The 21331-nt window shown below is 40.4% G+C and overlaps 2 protein-coding genes across 2 annotated transcripts in view; one reads left to right on the top strand and one right to left on the bottom strand.

Annotated features, from left to right (window-relative positions):
- ZNF106 (zinc finger protein 106) overlaps positions 1 to 8648 on the bottom strand; it is a 59406-nt gene extending 50758 nt beyond the window's left edge. The window contains exons 1-2 of the mRNA XM_012728541.1: positions 8532 to 8648; positions 8156 to 8380 (exon numbers count right to left, since the gene is read on the bottom strand). The gene's annotated coding sequence lies outside the window, so the exon portion shown is untranslated. The remainder of the gene's footprint in view (positions 1 to 8155; positions 8381 to 8531) is intronic.
- A 3130-nt stretch (positions 8649 to 11778) lies between these two features.
- Positions 11779 to 21331, top strand: part of SNAP23 (synaptosomal-associated protein, 23kDa) — a 32919-nt gene continuing 23366 nt past the window's right edge. The window contains exon 1 of the mRNA XM_004687876.2: positions 11779 to 11844. The gene's annotated coding sequence lies outside the window, so the exon portion shown is untranslated. The remainder of the gene's footprint in view (positions 11845 to 21331) is intronic.

Genomic DNA, 21331 nt, shown 5'->3' with positions numbered 1-21331 from the left:
AATAGAACTATTCCAAGCATCTTCAAAGACATCATTTTGTACTTCACTATGCCCACCCCATCCTTACACAACACCGTGGGTGTAACTACTACCTCATAACTCTGTGGTCCACCTCAAACATCAAGATCAGACTATTTCTCCAAATATTCATTATGTAACTCAAGGATAGAAAATAACTTTTAGTGTCCAGAACTTTATATGAAACACTGTGACATTATCCTATTTTTCATGTTAAAACAACCTGGGCAATAAAAAGAGGCTGCTTGTTGGTAGGGCTCTCTTGCCCTTCCTATCTTGGGGAAGGAACCTGTCTTTTTATATACCTTGTATGTAAACTCAATCGTATTTAAGAAATAAATGCTACTTAAAATAAAACTCAATAGTCTAAGAAATTTGACATAATGAAAGCCAACTAACACTCTCATAAAGACAATAATATACTGTAAAGTACTAAAGAAAAAAGTCTAATTATTGGTTTACTTGCAAGGTAAGTCAAGAGAACAGTACTCAGGTTAGAATCTCTTCTGAATTCCAGGTAACTTTCTGTGCCTCAGCCTCCCAGCAAAAAACTAGTGGATTTCTGGCATACAAGACAGAGAAGAGAGACAGTAGACAGTGTTCAACGACAGAACAAGTTTTTGTAGCTATCCCATGGTTGCCCAGAAAATTACAAAACAAAGATGGGACTGTGACTTTTGAGAGGTTCTCACTTTGCTGAATGGGTTTCCCCAGAAAGTTCCAAGTCTCCTAGCTAAGGAAGGAATTTTAGTAGGCTGACAACAGAGGTCAGGAAGTATTTTTGGGCCACAACTTTCAAAGGCTTTTTCCGAGTAGCTGTCCAATTTCTAACTAAGTGCTGGCTGCCTCTGATGTTTCCCATGGCAAGTGATTGGTGGTTTCCGGAATCCAATATCTTAGATGGAGCATAAGCTCATAAGTATTTTACTCATTAGCATTCCTACTTTTTATATTATCTGCCCTAACACAACCCTTTGCAGACGTATGTACCAACCACTCTATTAGTAAGCACAAGATTAAAACAAAGACAGGAAGTCAAGGCTGTGACTCAGGAAAAGGCATTAAACATTCCTTGCCTTGCACCAAGCAAAGAAAAAGGGCAGGGCTGACCATGATCTGATTCCTTACCTCAGAAAGAGAAATAGTGTCAGGTTCTAATACTTTGCTCAGTTCTGCTATTTAACAAGCAGTATGTTCTAGAGGGGAAAAAAAAATAACTAGGAAAGAAGCTGGGATAACACTAACTCTTAGGAGGTAATAAAAATATTAGTGAAAGTTCCAGCAAAGTCGTAAGTCCCCAGATAGCTTGCAAAAACACTGCCAAAAGTATAACTTGCTGCATTTAACAGTTTTACAGGTTGACATCTCTGTATTCATATCATTTTTTAAATGCATACACAACTGGGGTACAGGCCAGAGGTGCAGTGGTGGTAACAGGATTCACCAGAGACAGTAAGGAGCAGAACAGACATATTAATGAATTACACTGAAGAGAGGAGCAGCCACTGAGGCAGGAGAGGTCTGCCGCGCCATGCGGGTCACCTCCCTGGCCAGTATCGAACTCGCTGAGGCAGCTGTGCTAACTTTGCAGTGCGTGTCTCAACCCACTGCACCACCAGGAAGGACCCCAGTATTCATAATCATTTTTATGTTTTCAAGTAGCCTCAAAGATTCGCATAGGAATTTCAAATTCTGTAAGATGAATTATAAACTCCACAACTAATGAGTAAGCCTGGCTGATTCACCCAATATTCTTCTCAAAAAGCTCTGATATTTTCCATGCATTTTGCTAGTAACTAACAATAATTTTCATCCATTCTGTAGGACAGTGGTAGCAAGCATCTTCATTATTTGCTCTTTTTTTTAAAAAAAAAAAAAGATTTAGGGCCCTCCCTGGTGGCGCAGCGGGTTAAAGCACAGCACTAAGAAGCTAAAGCCACTTCCTCATGAGTTCAATCCCCGCCAACCCAGGAGGTGAGCACATGGTGAATCCTCTCACCCTCCGCATCTCTGGCCTGTACCCCGGTTCTGTACAAATAAATAAATCTTTAAAAAAAAAAGATTTATTTATTTATTCATACAGAACCGGGGTACAGGCCAGAGATGTGGAGGGGGAGAGGAGTCACCAGAGACAGAGCCGGGAGCAGAACAGGCAGATCGACGAAGTACACTGCTGAGGGGAGCAGTGAGCAGGTCAGGAGAGGTCTGCCGCGCCACGTGGATCTCCTGGGGCAGGCGGGGATCGAACTCATGCGGAAGTGGCTTAAACTTCTTAGTGCTGTGCTTTAACCTGCTGCGCCACCAGGGAGGGCCCTATTTGCTGTTTTCATAGAATCTTTTATGTCCACAGTTGACTGAGGTAGTAATGGTATACTGACTTCAGCCGCGCTGGCATGGTCTCTGACAGTGTACAACAGTATTTACCCTAATAGTCTGATGTGAACAGCTTTCTGAATGTCTTTCTTCTGTGTTTAAAAATCAGTAAGTCTCTGAACAGGTTATTCTATATTTTACTGGAATTTATGTTCTGCTAAAGTGGTAATTTTTGCAAATTTTGGATATGCCAAAATCTCCAACATATCCTTATAAATGTAAGTCTAATGTTCACTAAAAGCTCAGCTGTATATGGCAGTATTGTACTTAAATCTCAGAAGCAGGGCCTTCCTGGTGGCGCAGGGCAGTGAAGTGCAGCACTGCGAGGCACTGTAACCTCTACAGCATGAGTTCTATACCCAGTAGCTGACCTACATGGCGTGGCAGACCTCTCCTGTCCTACCCACTGCTCCCCTCAGCAGTGTATTTCAGTACATCTGCCTGTTCTGCTCCCCACTCTGTCTCTGGTGAATCCTCTCAGCACCACACCTCTGGCCTGTATCTGAGTTCTTGTATGCACTGATAAATAAATCTTTAAAAATAAAAATCTCAGAAGTGTGTATTTTAAAAAAATGTGCTTAGACAAAATTTGCTACTGTTCAAAAGTTCAGTATTCCAACAGCTTGGAAAATTTCCCAGAGCTTGAATTTACCTGAAATTCAACTTGAACCAACTTCTCTGGCATTATAATTGTATCCTTTTCCTATTTCACTGATTTCTTCTGAAGCCATTCCCATAATGCTTATGTTTTATGTCCCAGTTCCCTTCAATGGCATCCAGTTATTTAAGATATAAACCAAAATACTTAACAGGCCTATTTGGTATGGCCCTTGCTAAGTGTACTGTAGAGGAGTACATACTGAATTCTACATAGAGCAACTTTCCTCAGCATCTCTGTGCTCCAGCTAAAATGGTATTTTTTCAGTTCTCCCATGAGATTTTTTCATACTGAAATGCTTTTCTTCCTTTCATCTAGTTTACTTCAAATCTCAGTCCAAAGATCACTTGCCTGAGAAGCATCCCTCATCACCTAGCCTCAGTCATATTCCCTTATTGCACAGTATTTTCCTAAACTCCTGTGCCCCCTTCGTACTACTTTGTAGTCACAGTGTGACTATTTTTGAGGCAGACAGAATAGCAACTCATCTATATCTAACATACTAAGCTCTCTTTTACCGAAAATATTTTGACGAATTTTCATTCATACATAAATATGAAGGATTATTATAACAATCCCCAGTGTATCCCTCAGCCAGTGTGCCCAGCTGTCATTACATTCAATTTTTCCCTTTAATTTTTTTTTGCCTTGGGGCCTCCCCAGTGTTGCAAGGCTAGGTAAGTTTCAGCACTATGAAGGTACTGGCAGCCACTGCAGCATGAGTTTGATCCCCAACTCAGGCCAAGGAGCTGACCCACATGGCGAAGCAGCCCTCTCCTGTCTCACCCATTACTCCCTCAGCAGTGTATTCCGTCAGTCTGCCTGTTTGGCTCCCCACTCTGTCCCTAATGAACCCTCTCACCCCTCTCCTACCCCACCTCTGGCCTACACCCCAGCTCTTATATGCATAAATGAAGAAAATAAATCTTAAAAAAAAAAATACTTGGCTCTAACCTCACATAATCATAAACAGATTTACAATATATATGAATATCTTCTGGGGCATCTGAAAATGATGAAGATGTGAAACAACTGATTTTTCCATGGAGGGGTGCCTTACAGGGTCAACTCCATCCCCTAAAGTCAGATCACCCTCCCAATTACTTCAAAACCACAAAATACCTCCATAAATTTACATAAACCTCCGTGGGAGATGACCCCAAACTCACTATACCACTATATTAGGGTAAAAGATAAGTGCAAAATCTCTGTAGACACACTGCTTGTGTCTAAAACCTGGCTTCACTGCTTACTAGTTGTGTGATCTAATCTCTCCCTACTTAGGTTTCCACATTTGTAAAATAAAAATAATATCCATATCAATGTCATGAGAGAAGTAAATTACAAAATCCATATAAAGTGTTTTGTACAAAACAGGCATTAAGTTTTTGCTTCCAATATAGAGCAAATTCCATGACAATTACCAGGAATGTCTGTCTTGTTCATCATTTTATTCCCATTACTTGGCATACTATCTGGTATAGAACAGTATCCAATAATTGTTGAGTGAATGAAAACAGATTAGCAGAGGTGATTGGAATAGAAATATAAATAGTGTAGGACCTTAAACAATGTTATTTTAGATTATACCACTAAAATACATCTATATATGAATTGAGAATTTACCCTGATAACATAATGATACAAAATATCTCTGGATATCTTACCCAAGAAACTGATAAGTCATTGCCTCTGGGGAAAAAAATGCAGAATCTGGTGTCAGGGAATTACTGTTTAATGGAGACCATTTGTACTTTCTAAAAGCTTAAACAAAAGTGCTATCTGCCTATCTCATTTTTTAAAGAGTTATTTATTTATGCATACAGAGCTGGGGTACAGGCCAGAAATGCAGGGGATGAGAGGATTTACCAGAGACAGAGTGGGGAACAGAACAGGCAGATGTACATAAATTCACTGCTGAGGGGAACAGCGGATGAGTCAGGAGAGACCTGGGGGCCATGCCATGTGGGTCAGCTCCCTGGCCAGGAATCTAACTCCTACTGCAATGGCTATGATAGCTTCATAGTGCAGTGCTTTAACCCTTTGTGCCACCAGGCCCCCTATCTCATTTTTTTATACCTAGAAGATTTTAGGCCCAAGAATCAATACTGCCTAATGGTATCATGGACAGAACTATTTTGGAACTATAGAAATCACCGTGAGGTTTGACTTTCACATATTTTTTAACTTTCGGAATGGTTCATTATAGACTATCACTCTAGATAGATGGATCCCAGTTTATGTAACAACAAGTATAGTCTCATTAGATACTCATTACCTGTCCAAAGAGATACAGAGACAAGCAGCATGAATACTAAGAATCATAACAATTTTACATTTACATGCCATTTTATGTTTACATAGAGTAAGGTAGGCAAAAAAAAAAAAGACTTTATAATTAGACAAAAGAATAGGTCTACCTCCTTGAGTAAATGTCAATCTCTCCAAGCTTCCAATTATTGCAATATAAAATAATACTGCCACATAGTTATCAGGGATTCAGCTAAAAATACTTTTAAAAAAGAAGCAATTTCTCACAATGAGCTTTGTCTTTTTAAAAAGGTAATTATCTATAGTTTGAATAGGTGATCTAACTGTTCAAAAATTTTAAGACTTACAATTGGTTTCATGCAGGAGAAATGTAATTTTATAGTAGAGATTCACTATTACTAATTGGGGGGAAACTAGAGTATATAGCATGTCCTCTTACATCACCTTTATGTGCTTAAACTGAATCTAGCCAAGTATTTACTCTACCTGCTAGATTTTAGTTACAAGTGTTAAATTCTGGAGCCTTGGCCCAATGGGTTGATGCACAGTACTATGAAGCCATCCACAGCCACTGCAGCATGAGTTCGATCCCCAGCCAGGGAGGTGATACACATGGCACAGCAGACCTCTCCTGTCTCACCTGCTGCTGTCCTCAGCAGGATATTGCAGTTGATCTGCCTATTCTGCTCCCCACTGTCTCTGGTGAGTCCTCTCACCCCTCACATTTCTGGCCTGTACCCCAGTATTTGTATACATAAATATTTTTAAAAAATTCTATCACTAAGACCCATATATATCCAGATAATTTGACCAGTACTCTTCAACAAGTCATGATGAAGAAATAAAAAGGAAAGAGGAGATAAAAGGTAACTACTTTAGATTTTAAAATATTTCAAAGAGACATAATAGTCTAATGTAATAAAGACTTGGAAAATACATAAAAATAGTGAAAAATGGAGGGGGACACTTTGGGAAATTTTTAATAAATTTTGATTGTTAGATAATATAGAGGAATTACTAATGTTCAATGTGATTGTGATACTGATTATGCAAGACAATGGTTCCTTTACTAGAGGCACATACTAAAGTATTTATGGGTAAACTGTCAGAAATGAAAGCAAATAAAGCAAAAGATTAACAAACAGATTTTAAAACCTGAATGATAGTTACAAAGATTCTATATGGTATTTTCTCTACTTCCCCAGATATTTAAAGTTTTCATAAGAAAAAAAAAATAGCTGATAAAGAAAATGATTCCTGGGTCTCCCTGGTGGCATAAGGATTAAGTCTCAGCACTATGAAGCTATCAGCAGCTACTGCAGCATAAGTTCAATCACTGGCCACGGAGGTGGCCCACATGGCACAGCAGACCTCTCCTCACTTGCTGCTCCCCTCAGCATTTGTATTTCAATCAATCTGCTCTCCACACTGTCTCTGGTGAATCCTTTCACCCTCAACCCCTGCACTTCTGTCCTGTACCCAGTTCTTGTATGCATAAATAAATTTAAAAAAGAAAGAAAATTGTTCCCTTCCCATTTCCCAGAACCTCCACCTCCAGCAACTGTTACCAGTTTCTAATGTATCCTTCCAAAGACAGCCTATACATATAAATGCAAATACACATATTTTTAAAAACCACAAATGGCTACAAACTGCACACCCTCTATGCACTTTTTTACCACTTAATATATCTTGGAGATAAATCAGTGTTAGCACACAGAGTGCTGGCTCATTCTTTCTGATAGATACATATTTTATTTAGCCAGTACCCTATTGATAAACATCCAGGACACTAAGTTCTTCATTCTTGCTCAGATGAAAAAAATAAGAGGAAAAAAAATCAACTGTAAAGTTTCAATGAGTGGTTCAGGCATGTTAGATGGCAATTGGAGTATCAAAATGTAACTTGTTTACTGTGAAAACAAATTAATCCTGAATTTCCCACTACCATACTCCAATTACAAAAGATACAATTCTGTCTACTTCTCCCTGAGCCATTCCAGGTCCCAGAAATGTCTGCTAGCATCTACCACTCACTATCCTTTGCTTCTATTGTAGAGATTTCAGATTACATATGTCCTAACCCTGGATGTACAATAATCACTATTCACAGTTTTTCCTTTTTAAGTCTTTTTTTTTTTAACCCAAGCAATTGGTTCTGAACTAAATGTTTATAACATCTAAATTGATATAACAGGAAAAGCTTTGGTATCATCTGTTAGTTTTACCTTTTAACGGTTATCTTGTGGCACATTACAATAAAAATTCTGAGACCTCTTCTGAAATGTGCTCCATAAAACCACCTTCCATTACAATATCTCAATTTTTTGTTACATACCTAAGTGTTTCTGGCAAATGTGTAGAAGATGGAAATAAATCCAAGTTGAATGGAAATATTATTTCCCACTAATTCACTCAAGATCAACTTTAAGAAAATGGCTTAAGTTTAGACTTGGCCCTTAGAAGTGCTCAACAATTTGTTAGTTTTGACTTGAGTAAATTAGATATAAACGATTATAATGGTGGACAAAGCACTGGTTTGTTAAATAAGACTTGCCCTTTATTAGGATTGGCAGTCCCGGTTGCTAAAACCCATGGAAATTTCAAATGTCTCAACAAGATGTCTTATTTTGACTTTCAAAGATAATTAAATTGAAAAGATCGAAGGGGGGAGGGGTGGTGCAAAACATTTCCTCTCCATAATTATGCACTAAGAGTCAGGTTAACTATTAAACTGACACATACTGAGCGCTCCATAATTAGTAGCTGTTACTAAGACGCATCTCACGGGGACAGAAGACCGAAAGTGGAAAAAGAAACGAGGCTGTCACTTACGAGAAGTCGAAAGGTGTTCCTGGCCTGAGACCTGTAGGCCTTTAAGCACCTTGGTCTGTGGGATTCCTGCTGCACTGGGGGCCCAAGGAGGTCAGCGGCCTTCCCTAAAGGTCAAGGATCTGCAGCCAGGTTTCCTGCTGGAACTGGGAGCAGAGCTGGAACGCCCCCGCGAGAATCTGTACCCTGAAGCCAGAAGCACCGCCTGCCCATAAACCCGCGCCGGCTCTAGGAGAGAGGATGATCCGGTTGCCCCTATGCCGCAGCCCGCAGGACCCGAAATCCAGCCGCGTCCCGCAGCCCAAGCCTCTCTAGGAGGCAGACCACCAGACCTTCGCTTCTGATAAGCCACTAAACAGCCCAGCCCCTCGATACTCACTCACAGCCGACCCCTCTTACTCCATCAGACCGCTGAGGCCCCGGCGAGGGAGCTTCCTTATGCCCCCACCGCCCCCCCCCTCGATTTTGGGTCCCGCGGCCCGCTCGGGACCCGCTCCCCGCCGGGCCCTGCCGCCGCCGCCGCCAGCGCGCAGGCGCACAACACCGCTGTCGCGCTTTTACTTTTTTTTTCCTTCATGGTCCGCCTTTCTCAATAAGCTAGCTTTATTTGAACACAAGGAAGTGAACAACGGACACGGAGAGCCGAGGCTTTACTCCAGAAGAATGGAAGACCAGAGGGAAGAGTTACTTCGTCGCGATGGACAGTTCTGCGACCAGCCTCGTTTCCGTTTTCATTTTCTTATTTTTCCCGGCCTCGCTCTGCTCCTCCCTAAATTGCCATCATTCCCTTTAAGAAATTAGAACCGTTTTGGCTATTTTCCAACCATGCCTTCCTTGTGAAACTTAGTAAAAAGCTTAATAGAAGGTGTAAGAACAGATACACCTGAGTTCAAATTTTGATACCAGCTACTGGCAATTTATGACTCTGAGCAAATTACACATTTTATTGGAACCTCGGTTACCTCAAAGTTAATTAAGGGAGTGTCTTATCTCTTAGAGTATTGCTGGCATTAAAGGAAACCTTTCCAGTATTTATCCGTGAATGGTACCTATCAGAGAGCAGGCATTCCATCAATACCAATGACTAATATTTTATTAATCATTAATGTATTTCTATTTATTATTAGCCTGCACTCATTCCCTCAGGACCCCATTTTAGTGACAAGAATTAGTCACTGAGACGAAATTACAAAAAGGCTGATAATAATGTAAAGTGGTAGTCCCCCAATGTTACTGAAGCTTTAATAGCATCTGTTTCAGAAGACTGTCAATGCCTTAAATCAAAATAAGTAGATACCTCCATCTTATGTGTAAATTCAGATTTGCTTCTAGAGGATTGAGGAACTATTCCAATTCTGTATTTGTGACATCACAACTCCATGAAACACTCAAGGTCTGGGTTATATTGTTCATTCTACTCTCCTTTAAAGGCATGCAATGGATGAGCTGCATTCCCTTTAAGCTCAGGGCCATAGTCCAAGGAAAAGCCTGTAGAAGACCAAAGTCAGCTGTTGGTTAGCAACAAGGTAATCCAAGATCAGGGTTTCTTAATTAATCTTGCACTTCTGACATCTTGGAGATAATTCTGGTGCTGTCCTGTGTGTGTGCATTGCAGGATGTTTGGCAGCATCCCTAGACTTTAGATGCCAATAGTACTCCCTTACTTCCCTCTCCTACCATTATCTCACTGTCACCATGAGAATCAAAAATGCCTCCAGACATTGCCAAGTGTTCCCTGGAGATCAAAAATACCCCTGATTAAGAACCAGTGACCATACCAAACCTAAATGAACTCAATTATATACTTTCTTGAATTCTGCCCTGAAGAAGTGATTACTACTTGAGAAAGTCATACAGGAAGAGAGAAACTGGTATGATGATTTTTTATCAGTCCTATACATTCCTCAAATCTGCTTATCTATCCTATTACTTTCGTCTGATCAGCATATTCTATCACTTTCTACAATATTCCATATCTTCACTACTTTCTTTAAGCTTCCATTTCCTTTTCTTTTTAAGATTTACTTATTTATGCTACAGAATTTGGGTACAGGCGTGGTGAGAGGATTCACCAAAGACAGAGTGGGGAGCAGAAAAGGCAGATTGACAAAGTACACTGCTGAGGGGAGCAGCGGGTGAGACAGGAGAAGTCTGCTGGGCCATGAGGGTCACCTTACTTCCCCGGCCAGCCGGGGATTGAACTCATGCTGATGAGGCTGTGCTAGCTGCTTTGTAATGCTGTGCTTTAACCCACTGTATCACCAGGGAGGGCCATCCAGTTCCTTTTCAATCAGAAACTGCTTCATCTCTTACTTCATAGAGAAAGTGGAGGTTATCAGATGAGAACTTCTTTAATTCTGGTTACTAAACATACAAACTTGCAGACACATACTTCCTTCCTCTCATTATCACTGAAAAGGTACCTTCTCTGACACTCTCTTCCAAGACCACTCTTCCCATCAGTGCTTTGGATTGCCTCTATACATATACTCACAAAATCTTTATCTACTAACTATCCCTGCCCTTTAGTCAACAGTTTTCTTTGTTGTATCTTCCTTGTCATGTCTTAATTTCTAACAAAAATCCAAAAACAGAAAAAGAATGACATTTTTATCATCCACTCTCCTTCCTCCCTCAGAAGGTCAAACTTTTCGAAAGCATTCTACAGACTTTTCTGCATCTAAGTGACCCTTTCCTTTACCATTTCACCACACGGCTTTCACTAAAATTACCAAACACCTATATTATTAAATTATAAATGTTCTCCTTTAGGCTTCCTCTTCCTTGTTCCTTTTAGGAACAGTCCACTCCTTCTCTGGTTCTTCCTCTCTTTCTCCCTCAACCCCACTTCAACCTTTATTTCCAACATTGTGCTTTATTTGTAGAAGTGCATGGAAGGGATACCAGACCTGCAAACCTATTTAAAACTACCCAACAGCTGTCAGTGTTCCTACTATAAATGCAGGTTCGTTATTCAAAAAAATGCAAGGTCTGGCCATTGGCGATTGTTTAAAGCTTATTTCCTCCTTCACCGTGAATATACAATGAGTTCTAAACGTTTAACAAGGATGAACTACGAGTAATTTCCAGAAATGCTGTATGTTCTTGGCGTTAAGTTATTGCCACAGCCTGGAGCACTGGCTTCCTTCCTCACCGACTTACCTTTCACGATTAAAGTTATTTCCTTAGAGAACCCTTCCAGACACCCCTAACGCTTGGTTATAATAATAATAATAATAATAATAATAATGCGCCAACGGTGCCTCGGATTTTCTGTATGCCACGCCCCATATTCTACACTTTATAACTTGTTCGCAAATTTATCTGCCACTCTATCAGATCAAAAGATCCTGGAGGGCAGGAAAGGCATTCTGTTCCCCTCCCTTCCCTCAGCGCTCAAGCTGAACAGTGCCTGGCACAAAGGCTGCCCTCGACAAGAGTTTGTTGCAGGAAACTTCACCTTTGGGCTGGACTCGTACAAGGTGTTAACTGGTGATTCCCCAGGTTCCCCGCCTGCGTGGCAAAGCGATTTAACCCCCCCGCTCCGTGATTGGCTCCTGCTGCAGGGGTGTGTCCGCACCGCCTGGGGAAATGCGCAGGCGCGCTGATTCAGCGCGCGCAGGCGCAGCTCCGGGTCCAGTCCCGGGGTGTCCGAGCTGCTGCGGCCGGAGAGGAGTGGCCGGAACTGCTTGGTGAGTCTCCTGGAGCCGGGCTGAGCGACCTCGCCCGGGTGAAGCTTCAGATAAAAAAAAAAGTGTATTTCCTAACGCTTGAAAAGTTGGTGGGGTCGGGGTCTTAAGGGTAGGAGGGGACTTAAGGGGAAGCGCGGACGCTCCGGCCCGAACTGGGTGGGTAGGTCGGGCCCGGACCCTGGACGCGAGGTGGCGGGAGATGTTCTAGGGGCCAGCGGAAGAAGGGTGGAGGGCTGGTGGTTCTGGACCCTTTCTGGAAGCCAAACAAGTTGAGTCCCACCCCTACCCACCATCAGGGTTGCAGTGGTCGGGGTTAATAAATAATGAAGTATGATGACCAGGTAACTGTGATAGTTGTTTAAAGAAGGTGTTTTTATGGCATGGGAGAGTCCTTGCTCTCCAGGAATGCCCATTCTTACCTCATGTTTTTATAGCAGACGCAAGAAGAAAAGATAGGTAAAATAACACATTGCACAATTTGGAGTTGGAGTAGTGGGGTGGGAAAGTACTGAGAAGTGTTGGGTTTTGCCCTTTTTTTCCTTAAATCATTAGTCATCACAATGTTAAGAAAGACAGATGAGGGCAAAGGAAACTGAAAGACATCAAAATTGAGAAAAGAAGATAAGAAGGGAGTATCGTTTTGCTTTTTCTGTTTGTCATCTTTCTTGGATGGGGTGGGAATGGGGCAGACCTGGAGAGGGAAATTTGGATTAGCAGTTTATGACACTGTTTCGTCAGCCTTGTGAAAATAATGTAGCTTACTAGCAGATATTTCAAGAATTAAGAGGAATAGTATCCCATCTGCCCTGGTGCCCTTAAGACTGGTTTACAGATGTCTTAGTCAAATACTGCAGATAAACCCAAATAGACATGTTCTCCCACATTCTTGTGAAGCCTGGAAAAGACCACATTTGAAATTGATGAGAAATCATTTGCTGGAATACTTTTAAGAACAAATCTTATGTTTTGTAGCAAATTTTTTTTAAAGATTTATTTATTTATTTGTGCATACAGAACTGGGGTACAGGCCAGAGGCTCAGGGGAGGTGAGAGGCTTCACCAGAGACAGAGTGGGGAGCAGAACAGGCAGATCGACAAAGTACACTGCTGAGGGAAGCAGCGGGCGGGTCAGGAGAGGTCTGCCACGCCATGTGGTCTCCTCCGGGGCAGGCGGCAGGCGGGAATCGAACTCATGCGGAAGTGGCCTCAGATTCTCAGTGCTGTGCTTTAACCCGCTGCGCCACCAGGGAGGGCCCGCAAATTTTTTTTTTTTTTAATTAATATTTCTCCCACTAAAAAAGTGGACACCAGATGCAATCAGCAATCACTTGTCACTTGTTCCTTTGGCAAGAGGTAATGAAAAAGAACACATTCCTAAATATATTAGTAAATATTAGGAGAAACATCACATTGTCATGCTCCTTTGACAGGTCATGTGAACATAAATAAACGGTTATAATTTAATCTGCAGCTTAAATATTTAGTAGTTTGCTAGAATTAAAAAAAAAAAAAGTGTGTGTGGATATGCACTAGAAAATGGTTTAGTTTAGTTCCAAAATAGAAATGACTTACTATGCCATTATTTTCTCAATGTTGTACTCTTTTCTATAAACAGTAGGATTTCTGTGTGCATCTTACTATTTGTTTCTTTTACTCTAGATGAATTTAAGTGTAGTGATGAGCTCACTTAACTAGTGATCACATCTTGTCTAAGAGTCAGAACACAACCCTAAACCCAGAAGAAAGCAAACAAACAAAAAACAGGCTTTGTTGTTCATAGGACATCTGTCTGTACTCATCATGAGCCATAACCACCATCATAAGTGTTACCTATGAAAAGATCATCTTTTATTGCTCATATCTTTTTTTTTTAAAGACTTATTTATGCATACAGAACTGAGGTACAGGCTAGAGGTGTGAGGTAGGGGTGAGAGGATTCAACAGAGAGTGGGGAGCAGAACAGGCAGATGTACTAAATACACTGTTGAAGGGAGCAGTGAGTGGGACAGGAGAGGACTGCCAAGCCATGTAGGTCACCTCTCTAGCTGGGGATCAACCTCATGCTGCAGTGGCTGCAGATTGACTCATAGTGCTACGCATAACCCATTGCACAACTGGGGAGGGCCTCTACTCATTTCTTTAAAAAATTGAAGAACAGGCCCTCCATGGTGGTGCAGCAGGTTAAAGCACAGCACTAAGAAGCTAAAGCCACTTCAGCATGAGTTCAATTCCCAGCCCCGGAGGTGATCCACATGGCGCGGCAGACCTTTCCTGACCCGCCTGCTGCTCCCCTCAGCAGTGTACTTCATCAGTTGACCTGTTCTGCTCCCCATTCTCTCTGGTGAATCCTCTTACTGCCCCTACACCTCCTGCCTGTACCCCAGTTCTGTATGCATACATAAATAAATCTTTTTTTTTTTAAAATGAAGAACTGTAAGGCCAATAAGCTTCAAAATTCTGCCTGTTGATGGCATTCATTGTTGTGACCCAAGCCTAGCAAATAATACTAATTTGGTTTTATTGGATGAAAATAGACTAGAATAGCAAAAATTTAAAAAGTGGATGTTTGCTTTCTTATGTTTTTGTGAAATCAGCTACTTTTTTTTCTTCTGAATTAAGGGTTTTTTTTTCTCCTTTAGTTACTGTGTACCAAACATTCTGAAAATCTTTTAGCTGTGTTTGTACTCTGCATTATGTGTATGTTAGCATTTATAATGTTGTTTATTTCTGAGAGTGCTGAACTTCGTATTCCAGTGCCATATTTTGTTTACAAGTCTGTACATTGACAGAGGAGTAGATGATAGGGACTTTTATTTGTAGTGGTGGGTATTGACTGGAAACACATGGATTCAGTGCCTGCAACAATTGGAGGAAGTGGATTGTGAAGCCAGGAAATAGCATGTGATGTTCCTTTTATAATACTGGATGTGGAGGTGGAAGTCTATTTGCACTCATTTAAATTCACTGACATTTTTGTTTTGATTTTAACTTATATTGGTAAAAAAATATTTAAATCACTGAGTTTTTCTGTAATTCCCTCATCTTGTTGATTTTTAAAAAGATTTATTAATTTATGCAGACAGAGCTGGGGTACAGTCCAGAGGAGCAGGGGCGGTGAGAGGATTCACCAGAGACAGAGTGGGGAGCAGAACAGGCAGATCAACAAAGTACACTGCTGAGGGGAGCAGTGGACAGGTCAGGAGAGGTCTGCCGGGCCTTGTGGATCTCTTCCAGGGCAGGGATGGAACTTATGCTGAAGTGGCTTTAGCTTCTTAGTGCTGTGCTTTAACCTGCTGCGCCACCAGGGAGGGCCTCATCTTGTTGATTTTAATGAGTGTGATAACTTAGATTAAAAGTTGGTTTTAAATTTATTTTAACAAGGTTTTGAGACTTGAGATTACCTTTAGGTGGCCCCCTGATACATATAATATAAATCCAAATTTCTTCCTATTGTATTTAAAGCCCTTTGGAGCCTGTTTCCTGTCTGCCTTTAAAGTCACTTTACTCCCTCCATATTTTGTTTGTCTCCCCTGTTTTTTCACACACACATAACTTGTGTAATATTCCTTTCTGACAGTGGAGCCTTACATTGTGGCATTTCTTTGACAATCTAAAGTGTCAAATTTTAGGGTTGATCATATTTGGATTTTGACTAATGAAAATTATGAGATATTTAATAATTACTGTGAAAAATTATAGTAGCTTTCTAGATCATATGTGCCAACAAGAGTTCTCAGTGCTTTGCATGAATTAATTCAATCCATAAAACAACACATAAAGCAAACATCATATTGTCATCTGATGAGGAAACTGAAGCACATAGAAGTTAAGTAAGCAACAGTCAGGATTTGAAACCATTGGGTATTTAGCACTGCATTGTAGTCTCTAGTATAAACAAGAATACCTCTATCAATCAATCTACTGAGGGAACTGAGTGCTTATATCCTATCTGTGGTATCTGACTCCTGGAATCTGCATACCTGGAAAGCTAACGAGAAGGCTTCTAGGTGAACTCAGATTCAGAGCCAAATACTTGGAAGGTTTGGGTGAATATGTCCAGTCAGGTAGGGTGAAGCCTACCCTGTCACTGTTACCTCACACTGTTACCTTACTTATAACTTTCAGAGTATTTGTCTCTCTTTCCTGGAGAATGCTGCATAATTTGCCAACTTCAAGCTCTTGAGTCCCTTTCTTAACTTTCATATAGAGAACCCATTTCTGTTCCCACAACCTTCGTTAGGCAGGGTCACTATAATTGATTATAATCACATCTAGATCTGCCTCTTTAGGATTACTAGTCTCTTAGAGTACAAGTTCCGGTATTGACCTGGATTGAAAACTAGGTGTTGAACATAACGCAATTAAGTTATAATAGGTGCTTCTGTGAAGTGTCTCTTTGGTCCTTTTAGTTCCTGATATGTGTGATACTTTCTCACTTAGCAGTGTGATTTCTATCTTGAATCATGCATCAGTACACTTTGAAACTAAGATGCTTAATAGATAAACTCTTATATTTGCATAGATTTGGGACCTTGAAAAAAAATGGTTAAAGTTGGTAGAAGGAAGTCCATAGGAAACTTGAGGAAGTAAAAGGAGGAAACTGACCTTAACACAGATAAGATTGTCATCTAAATGCCTTCAAAAAGAGGGCTCTCCCTGGTGGTGCAGTGAGTTAAAATGCAGCGTTATGAAGCTATCTGTAGCCACTGCAGCACCAGTTTGATCCCCAGCCAGGGAGGTGACCCACATGGCACAGCAGACATCTCCTGTCCTGCCTGCTGCTCTCCTCAGCAGTGCATTCAGTCCATCTGCCTGTTCTGCTCCCCACTCTGTCTCTGCTGAATCCTCTCACCACCACCACCACCCACCTCTGGCTGGTACCCCAGTTCTTATATGTATGCATGCACGCATGCATGCATGCATAAATAAATAAATCCTTCAGAAAGCGTTAACTTTCCTCTTCAAATCATGGGATCTTTTGTTTTTGCCTAATCCAGAATTTTAGAGTATTTGGAGTACTGTGCATCTATAGTTTTTTTAAGAATTATTTTTTCATACAGAACTGGGGTACAGGCCAGAGATGCGAAGGGTGAAAGGATTCACCAGAAACAGAGTGGGGAGCAGAACAGGCAGACCTACGAAGTACACTGCTGAGGGGAGCAGTGGGCGGGTCAGGAGAGGTCTGGGTCAGAAGAGGTCAGGAGAGGACATGTGGATCCCCCTCCAGGGCAGGCGGGGATTGAACTCATGGGGAAGTGGCTTAAGCTTCTTAGTGCTGTGCTTTTAACCCGCTGTGACACCCGGGAGGGCCATGTCTATAGCTTTTAAGTATACTTGTGAACATTTTTCTTCCTCTTTCCTTCCTATCTCCTTTTCTGTGTGTGTGAACATTTTTAACATTTCATAGTAAAACATTTTGTATTCGGAAGCATAGTGGTTTAAAATCCTGACTACTACTTTCTTGATCTGTTCTTCAGTTTTCTCATCAAGTGAGAATGTAATGTTCATTTTAGGTGTTTTGTGGATTAAATTAATTCATGCAAAAAAAGGGCACAAAAGTATATTCCTAAAGAGAAACTAAATTCTTTGAAGCAATAAGTGATGGTCCATATCCAAGTTTCTAATTTTTTTCTTGAGAGTCTTTTAAGAAAAAGTGTTGTTCAGGTGTATCCATTATATATAAACTTGTACTTAGTTTTGTTTGACATGAAATCTAGTTACTCCTAACACTGAGATACCAAGTGTGGGGGGCAGGTGATTGGTAGGGCATCATCTGAATAAAATATTCAACCAAGTATTTTGGCTCAGATTCTAAGTTCACCTAGAAGCTTTCTGAATAGCTTCTCAAACATTTTTCATAACTGGAGCCAAATAGCACAGATAGAGAACATAACAACATGAGTATACAGTTTATGAATAATTATTTCATGAGTCTTCACTCTGGGATAGCTATAGTACTAAGCATTTCTGCACATTAACTAATTTTAGTTTTGAAATACCCTCTGGGAGGTAGAACTGTTAATTTAAATGAGGAGTTTGACACTTGAATAGATGGAGAAAATTGCCTGGGTAGCAGAAGTAAGATGGACTCAGGTCAGGGTCTATCTGACCTCAGTTCAGCACACTGTACTAGATTATCTCACTTTATCTAGAAGTAGCAAGCTTAGTCATAGGAGAACTAGTAATAACTAAAACCATATTCAACCCAGCTAGACCTTGACAGTAATTAACATGATCTAAACCTTCAACTAAGTGAATGTTAGTCTTACAGAAAGGCAAAATTTATGTGCATAAAAAAAAACCTACGAAACTGAAAAAACTGAAAAGAAAATCTGTGTTTGGAGGCAGTAGAGAGAGTATTTTATTTTCCATATCCAGAAATGTGTCATAAAAAACACATTTCAAGGCCTTCCCTGGTGGCACAACTGATTAAAGCACCCCACTATGAAGCTATCACAGCCACTGCAGCATGAGTTCTATGCCCAGCCAGGTGGGTGACCCACATGGGGTGGCAGACCTCTCCTGACCTGCCCACTGCTTCCCTCAGCAGTATACTTCAGTAAATCTGCCTGTTCTGCTCCCCACTCTGTCTCTGGTGAATCCTCTTTCCACCCCTTACCTCTGGCCTGTGTCCCAGTTCTGTATGGATAAATAAGTAAATCTTTAAAAAATTAAAAAATAATGAAATATGAAATAATATAAGATCTTCAGAAATAATTTTTACATTATCTTACACATTTCTGTCATATAAATTAGCTACAATTATTCAATCAAATCCTACATCACTGGTTATATAGATTGCTTCAATTTTTTTAACATTAAACATAATAGGACTAATTATGTATAGGTGGACTAATTTAATTTTGTCTGATTTGTAATTTTCCTCTATAGTATTATAAATTGGAAAAGGCAAAAGAGTAGGAGTATTTAAGGTTTTTTTTTTGTATATATTATGCTATCTTTTGTGAAATCTATAAAATCCATATTTTATTAAATAGTGGTCAAAAAAACCTTTGATTTTTTTTTATAGGAGTGGTAATTTCAATACCCATGGCCCTTCTAAATATTAGAAAAATACTATATATCTTAGAATTTCTTTTTAAAAAAAATCTATTTATTTATACATGTAAGAACTGAGGTACAGGCCAGAGGTGGCAGGGGCAGTAGGGAGCAGAGAGAAGATTCACCAGAGACAGTGAGAAGCAGAACAGGCAGATCTACGAAGTACACTGCTGAGGGGAGCAGCGGGTGAGACAGGAGCAGTCTGCTGTGCCATGTAGGTCAGCTCCCAGGCCAGAACTGAGGAACCAACTCATATACCAATAACTTCATAGTGAAGAGACTCAACCCCTCATGCCACCAGGGAGGCCCTATATCAGTATTTTTCTTTCTTTTTTAAAAAAGATTGATTTATTTATGCATACAAAACTGGGATACAGGCCAGAGGTACAGGGGTGATGAGAGGATTCACCAGAGACAGAGTGGAGAGCAGAACAGACAAAGTACACTGCTGAGCGGAGCAGCGGGCGGGTCAGGAGCGGGTCATGCTGTCATGTGGGTCTCCTCCGGGGTAGGGGTCAAACTTGAACTGCAGAGGCTGTGGCCAGCTTGCAGTGCTGCATCCTAACCCATTGTGCCACCAGGGAGGGGCCCTATATCAGTATTTAAGGCACGTGGAGTTTGCAACATTTTTATCTTTTAGCATTTTTCCTTATCAATCAAATGTTTATAGTTATTGCAGACTTGCTGATAATGAAGTTATAAAGTATTCTGAAACCTGTCTACAAAGCCAGAGTTTTAATAACTTTGTTTTGTTAAAAACAATAAAGTGCTTCCTATAGAAAATATGTCATTGTGTTAGACAAATAAAAATCACTTGTGGCCCTACCAGTGGGTTAGGACGCAGCACTGCAAACTGGCTGCAACCTCGTCAGTGCCAGTTCAATCCCCGGCCCCAGATGTGACCACAGGGCGTGGCAGACCTCTCCTGACCCGCCCGCAGTGTACTTCATCAACCTGCCTGTTCTCCACTCTGTCTCTGGTGAATACTCTCACTACCTCTGCACATCTGGCTTGTACACCAGTTCTGCATGGTAAATAAATCTTTAAAAAAAAATCACCCATAATATTTTTAAATTATATTTGTTTCATCTAATTTCTTTCATTTTGTACTATAGTTTTAAAAATATGTATGTTTTTCATTATGACATTAAGACTCATTAGAATGTACTGTTTCAGACCTAGCATGATGGTTAGTTGTAAATTTCAAAAAATAGTTTTGTGTTTCAGAATTACTAACATGCAAGTGATGATTTTGACATTGCCTTATTCACTTTCTCTTGCACCAGTTATTAATGATAACCAGGAGTGCCAGGTTAAAAGAAAGTACTTTTCTCTTATTAGAAAAAAACAACTTGGACTCTGCTTTTTAAAAAAATGGAAAGCTGTGTTTTCAGAATTTCATGAAGTTCCTGTGAACACAGACTGCGCTTGGATTTTACTGAAACAGTATCATGTATATTTCTTAACAAGTTTGTTTTATCCTACTCTTGCCACAACTTTTTTTTCCTTCAGAAGAAAGGATATGATCCATTGACTATAACATGTATTTTTAGTGTGCCTAATCTTAACATTTCAATATGTCTATCCTATAGCTACTATCATTTTTTAAAAAGATTTACGTTATGTATGCATACAAGAACTAGGTTGTAGTCTAGAGGTGTGTGGGGGAGGGTGGTGAGAGGATTCACCAGAGACAAAGTGGGGAGCAGAACAGGCAGGTCCACTGCTGAGAGGAGCAGTGGGTGAGAAAGGAGAGGTCTGCTGTACCATGTGGGTCACCTCCCTGGCCAAGGATTGAACTCATTTTGCAGTGGCTGCCGATAACACTGAGTCTTTAATCCCTTACACCACCAGGGAGGCCCTACTGTCATTTATTTCAACTAAATTTTTTTTTAAAGATTTATCTATTTATGTATACAGAGTTGGAATACAGGCCAGAGGTTCAGGGGTGGTGAGAGGATTCACCAGAGACAGAGTGGGGAGCAGAACAAGCAGAGTGCCGAAGTACACTGCTGAGGGAAACAATGGGTGGGTCAGGAGCGGTCTGCCACACCATGTGGGTCAGATCTGGGGCAGGGATCAAATTCTTTCTGAAGTGACTTTAGCTTCTTAGTGTATGCTTTAACCTGCTGTGCCACCAGGGAAGGGCCTATTTTTAACTGAAAATTTTATACCATGACAGAAAATTATTTGAAATTGGAAATAACTACCAAAAAGTTTCTTTCCATTTTGTTTTGATTCTTACTGTGTTGTATAATTTCCTTTTTCTTTCATTTTCTTCTTTCAAATATTCTTTATGCTTGTCTTTTTTCTTTTGTTAACGAGATATAATTCTTATAAACTTAAATTTCACCATTTTAAAGTATACTTTTTAGTGGTTTTTACTTTATTTATAAGGCCCGATAGCCACTACCACTAATTCCAGA

This window comes from Condylura cristata, unplaced genomic scaffold (genome assembly GCF_000260355.1).
Source record: "Condylura cristata isolate star-nosed mole 26May11 unplaced genomic scaffold, ConCri1.0 scaffold00023, whole genome shotgun sequence".
NCBI lineage: Eukaryota > Metazoa > Chordata > Mammalia > Eulipotyphla > Talpidae > Condylura > Condylura cristata.
The sequence above is the reverse complement of the archived record's forward strand: the minus strand, read 5'-3'. Positions and strand labels throughout refer to the sequence as shown.